Source organism: Macadamia integrifolia, chromosome 5 (genome assembly GCF_013358625.1).
Source record: "Macadamia integrifolia cultivar HAES 741 chromosome 5, SCU_Mint_v3, whole genome shotgun sequence".
NCBI classification, from domain to species: domain Eukaryota; kingdom Viridiplantae; phylum Streptophyta; class Magnoliopsida; order Proteales; family Proteaceae; genus Macadamia; species Macadamia integrifolia.
In genome coordinates this window covers 26,758,469-26,764,872 of record NC_056561.1, presented here as the reverse complement: position 1 = coordinate 26,764,872, position 6,404 = coordinate 26,758,469, and the positions used below count along the sequence as shown (strand labels likewise).

Genomic DNA, 6,404 nt, shown 5'->3' with positions numbered 1-6,404 from the left:
AGGAAGTGCGAACTCCACTCTATTGGGATGAGGTTGGTAAGCGGCATATTTTTGGTCCAGACTAGATATAGGCTACAAGTGAGAAGTTGAATGTGATCAAAGAAAAGATCAAGGCAGCTCAGTCCAAGTAGAAAAACTACCGAACGTTAGGAGGAAACATCTGGAGTTTGGTGTTGGAGATAAGGTGTTCTTGTGGATCTCCCCAGTTAAAGGGGTGATGTAGTTCGGTAAAAAGGGAAAGCTTAGTCCAAGGTTTATGGGACCGTATGATGTACTAGAGAGGATCGGACTGGTAACTTACCGGATAGCTTTACTGCTAGAGTTGGAAGGCACCATGATGTCTTCCATGTTTCTATGTTGAGGAAGTACATTCTCGACCCCACTCATGTCTTGACTTACATACCCTATGAATTGGATGAGGATTTTTCCTATGTGGAGTTTCCGGAGAAGATTGTTGACCGAAAAGAGCATGTTCTCTGTAACCGCACCGTTTCCTTTGCCAATGTGGAATGGATGAACCACCCCAAACAGGAAGCATCCTAGGAGTGAGAAGATGAGATATTGAAGCAGTATCCTTGATTGTTTGATTTTCCAGGTATGTTCAATTTCGAGGATAAAATTCTTGTAAGCTGGGGGGAATGTTACACCCGTACCCTAATCCAGTATAATTTGAACTATTGTGATAGGCCTCAGATCAGAGATTGAAAGTACGATTAGGTTTTGGCTCATGGCTGCACATTGCCAAGGGGCTAGAGATGACCCCACATGTTCATGCATTTCATGCCTATCTAACTGGAGTGGATTCATACTTTCCAATTCCAGACTGTAAGTGACCCGACTCCCCACACTTGAATTCTGACATGTATCAAAAATTGCTGAATGGCCTTGAGCATGTCCAAGGGCAACCATTCGCGCAAGACCAGCCATGGGATAGTAGGCTGTCAAGACAACAAGTTGTCTTGACCATTGGAAATATACCACCGAAAGCAGCCTAGGCCTGGATCCGGTGCCTATTTTCTGTGGGTTGACAGGCTACTATCGGGGTTTCAATGCCCGTGATTCCCGCCACTCACATCGTAAATGGTTCCAGATGATTCCAAATCATCTTCCACACCTTTCTCGAGATGTGAGCACTTTACTAACCTAAATGGTCGGGTCCTCGTGCCCCGAAATTCATTTTAACCCAATTGGTCCAAAAGGGGTCCAACCCAAACTGACCCTAAGGTCCACTTAAGTTATAAGTTGGTAAATGGGGATTCATTTCCTCATTTCCCTTGTGCTCAACATAGGAGAGGAAAGAAAGAGTAGAAGAAGGAATAAGAAGAAGGGGAAGAAGAAGGAGAAGGCTTACCTTGGTGCTGGCTACCGCCAAGTTGCTTGAATTGGTGTAAGAGGTAAGTACACTCACTTCCACCACTCTCTCTCTCTTCATTTAGACATAGACAAAGCTAGGTTTGGATGGAATCTTAGGGAACAAACAGTGTGGAGGTCGTGGAACGTGTGTTCTACCCTCCTGGTGCTGTTACCGAGCTCGAACCAAGCCCTATGCGCTCTGACAACATGTATTGCCAAAAGACCAACTAGGGTTTTGATTTTTTGATCGATGATCTCCCAAATGGCTCAGTGGAATTGTGATTTTCTTGGCTTCAAATGACACTAGGAACATCCCCTACAAACTCTTTGGAACAAATCCTGGTGACCGGGCCTGAGCCGCAAAGCCCCCAATTTGAGTTAGACCTTTCTATATTACCACCGAAAATATGCCACAAGAAACACTATAGCTATTTCCGATGGGTTATTTTCAATGGATAAATGAGCCTCAAGTGCCCTCTTCCTTCTCCACCAGAAATAGGACTGATATTTCTGGTGGAAATGCCCTTTTTCCGATGGATGTTTCCGATAATAATACTGTCACTATAGGACAGTGTCTGTACCCTTTGGGGGTGACCTGTGTGGGTCCTTCCTTATGTTTCCAAGGTGTACTGATGTATGATTCCCTTTGTGTTTAGGACAGTGACGTGCACATGCCCCAGAGCCAGAATTAATTTGATCGATCGGTGGTCGTACTTGAACCCGAACACACCCAATCATAAACTAGGTGAGGGATGGACTATGTTTATTTTTGGAACGTTTATTATTATTAAATTGCTCACATGCTTAGAATTATATATTTAATTGTAATTTCTCAAATGCGATGATGATATGTTACATTTGTCATTTATGATTATGATATGAATTGTATGAAGACGTATAACGGGATCCAGTGTGGCCGAGGTGGTATCGGTACTGTGATTGCTGTGTGTTTGGTTGTGTGAGATGAAATCTATCATGACCGAGGTGGTACCGGTGCCATGATTGCCATATGTATGTTGCATTCATGCATTGATTATGTGCATTAGAGTTAGTTATAGTCGTGGGTTATACTTTGTGGCCAAGGTCTCACTAGTATCGTGTACCTCGGGACTGCATTTGGAAATGTATGCACTTCGTGGCCAATGATTAGTATCGGTGTCACATAGTCCATACTCAATTGTGATATGTATGCTAGAATTGATAAACGGTCTCAGGCTTCACTTATGGCCAAAGTCTCACTGGTATCATGTACCTAGGACTGTATTTGGAGATGGATTACACTTTGTGGCTGAGGTCTTGCTGGTATCGTGTAATTCATCCAACTATATCACTATGAAGGCATATAGCATATATATGGTTAGGTATCACTCCCCATGCTACGAACCCTTGCCAATAGGGGTTGAGGTGTTGGATAACCTATTGTTGTATGTTCGATGTGCCTTTCTAGAATGCCACACCCGAGGTATGATGCAATTGCTATCAGAGGTGGGAACCTGTCTGGTGAGGCCGAAGATGTACCAGTGCCGTGAATGTTAGAAGGGGATTATCAGGGGTTTGCTGGGTGACCCACGGATGAATATGGGGATCAATAGGCTTTTAACCATGGCTAGGGTTTGTATCCTTGCATAGTCGATGGCGATTCCGAGACGAAGGATACAGCCTAATGCACCGTAGTAGCATTTACCAGACTTAGGTTGTATTGTTAGGTAGATAATAAATAAATGAACTGCATCATGAGCATCATAGACTATGTGTTTAATTTTTGTAATGATGCATCATAAACTATTACTGTTATTGTCTTGCTTGGATGTGCTTGACCCCACCCCTCCCTGAGCGAGTTGGAAAGCTCACCCCATACACCCTTTTTTTTAGATGATGATGCATGTACCATGGTGCTAATGGTGGGTGACCTAGTATCCTCTGGGTCAGAGTATGGTGTGAATGGCTGGTAGATGCCAAAAGCGGAGGAGCACGATCAGGACTGTGCTTGCGACCACTATGCTTACGCCGTCCCGTGAGATTGTACATCATACTTTGATACTTTTGGTGTAACTATGGATTGTATATTTTTTTGAGATTATATTATATGTTATGGATGAATGTAACAGAATAACTCGGTTATTGCTAATACATTATCATTAGATATTTCTCCATTTTAATTATAATTCCACTACTATACTCTGATTCTGCTGCTTATATTGGCTTGTGATGTGAGATTGTGAAAATGTTAAGGTACTGGTATTAGAGATCCTGGTAGGTTTGTAAGACATATATGTGTCTTACTCACACCGTTGGTATTCCTAATGGTATGTTGGGTTTACTAGAATTGGGGTGTGACATTTACTCTCTAGTCAAGTATGGAAGCTTACATTATTTACGGTGCATTCCTCTAGCTAAGTAGAGAAACCTACTTGTGTGCCTCTCTCTAGCCTTCGTCTCTTTTTTATTTTATTTATTTTATTTCAGAATCTTTACTTTCAGTTATTTACTTTTTATTTGCGTGGTTTGAAGTATTTAAATTCCTAGATGTGTTGATTAGGACGCTTCTAGATGCATGTGTTTTAGGGCGGTAGTTAGAAGTAGATCACCAATATCAATCATTATACTTTCACATTGCTAAAAGAAGATTAAAATAAAGTGGCTGCTCTCCTTGTGTTCAACCCGTTAGCTGTATTGATCTGTACACTTGTAGTTACTTTTAAATTTCAAACAAGTTTTTTACGCCGTTGCCGGGGAGATAGTTCCATGTTATTTTTTACTCTTTTTTTGGTAAATCGGGGTGCCTTGTTTTCTTTTTCTTTCATTATTAATTGAATTCCAGAGAAGAACAACTTGCAATAATAGTTGTATCGGTGGAGGTCGCCAAGCCTCACAATATGATAAAGACAGGTTCACCCTGTAGTAGTACCTCAGAAATTGAGCAACCGCGGATCCCTACCGGTAAGCTCCTAAAAAGCCAAAAAAAATCAAAAAAATCAAAATTAAAAAAAAAAAAGTTTTTCTTTCCATTCTTTTGTGCTTGTCTTACTCTAGTTGTGGGTAGTTTTCTATTGCATGAGTGTTAGGTGGGTACGTAATATTAATAATCGTTTAGAAAGAAGAGATCCAACAAGTAGTGACCCTATACCTATACTCTCATCAATACCTTTCAATATGGGAGACCAACAGCAAAACCCTCCACCTAAATCTTTGAAAGATAGGTTCTACCCTGCTAGAGTAGCTCAAACTTTCTGCATAGTTCTACTATAAGCCCAGGGTAATAATTTTAAGCTCAATTCTTAGTACATCACTATGTTGCCCCACTTCCATGGGCTACCCTCCAAGGATGCAAACCTATTCCTTAGGGAATTTGAAGAGGTATGTGTTCTAATTAAAGTCCAATAGCTTTTTGATGATGTTGTTAAGCTTAGGCTCATCACGTTTGCATTGAAAAACCAAGCTAAGAAGTGGTTGCATGGGTTACCCACAAATTCCATAACCTCATGGGAACAATTCACAGTTGTCTTCCTTAAGAAGTTTTTCACAACTCACAAGACCAATAAGCTTAGAAGTGATAGAATTCAGTTTAGGCAAAAGCCTAGTGAATCCTTTACGAAACTTATTGAGAGATTCAAGGATCTACTCCAAGAATGCCCTCATCATGGCCTAGACTTATGCCATTTATGTCAAATAATTTATGAGGGTATTAATTACCCAACTAAACAAATGGTAATCACTGGGGGATTCACATCCTTTATAGATGAAGGAAAGGCATGGGAATTCTTACTTGACTTAGCTGACAAAACCTATGAGTGGGAATCAATCCAAGAAAGTGAAAGAGCCATAGGAGAGAAGGGATATTTTATGGATGAGTTAGTAGCCAAGGAAGCCCACTTAGATAGTCTTATCAAAAGGATTGAGAATATTATTCCTAGAGAGCTATCATCAGTCAATGTGGTTAAGATGTGCAATTGGTGCCAGTCCCCTAGACATGTTATGGAAGAATGCCAAAACACCTCTAGGGGAATTTCATATAGTAACACTTACAATCCAGGGTGGAGAAATCACCCAAATTTCTCCTGAAAGCAGGGCAACCAAGCAAGGCCTTCCAATTTTCATAATCAAGGTTAACCTAGACCCCAAAGGCCTCCCTTTGCACAACAACCTTTTTCTCCAAATACTTTTCTTAGGCCAAATGTAGGACCTCAGGCTAGTCTTCCTAGGCCACCTCTTCTATCATCTTATCAGCAATCCCCTGGGTTTATCAACACTGGAGAGGCAAGTAAGGTAAGTGATTTAGAAAAGAATATGGCCCTCCTCATAACAAAGCATCAAAATCTTACTAGAGAACTCACCCAAGTTGTCTCAATTTTGCGTGACAGGGAGTAGGGAACTTTGCCCAGTCAACCAGAGCCTAACCCTAGGCATCATCACTAGGTTAGTTCACAAGCATCATTGAACGTAGTATAAGGTTAGACCCAACAAGGGCCCTCCAACAAATGTAATGTTGTTTATGCCCTTAGGAGTGATAGAGAGTACCAATAGAGCGTTCTTAAATCTTCCCCATCTATTACTCCTATTAACTCTCCTTCTATTCAGGATACAAGTGTGCCTCTTGTTCCAGGTTCGTCTGATGAACCTAAAGATTCTTCTAAAACTAAAGAAGATTTGATTGAGGAAACAAAAAATGATTCTTCTAAAAAAGGGCAAATCTTTAGCAGTCTTTATGTTCCTCTTGTCCTCTTTCTTAATCGGTTGATAAACAAAAAGAAGACTACTTCTATAGACAAGATTTTAGAAGTCTTCAAAAAGGTAGAAGTGAACATCTCTCTTTTGGATGTTATAACCTAGATCCCTGCCTATGCAAAGGCACTGAAAGATTTGTATACTCACAAACACATCACTAGTGTACCAAAAAGGCGTTCTTGGCAAGTAACATTAGCTCCATAATTACTCAGCCTATAGCCACCAAGTATAAGGATCCAGAGAGCCCTACCATAGCTTGTGTCATAGGCAACAACTACATTGAGCATGCCTTACTTGACCTTGGTACATGTGTGAATATTTTACCT

General features: G+C 40.9%; 1 non-coding gene across 1 annotated transcript; it reads right to left on the bottom strand.

The window, feature by feature from the left end:
* Positions 1 to 4,893: 4,893 nt before the first annotated feature.
* On the bottom strand, positions 4,894 to 5,000 carry LOC122080454. The gene has a single exon (XR_006140748.1). It is a non-coding gene; the product is annotated as a small nucleolar RNA R71 (small nucleolar RNA).
* Positions 5,001 to 6,404: the final 1,404 nt, after the last annotated feature.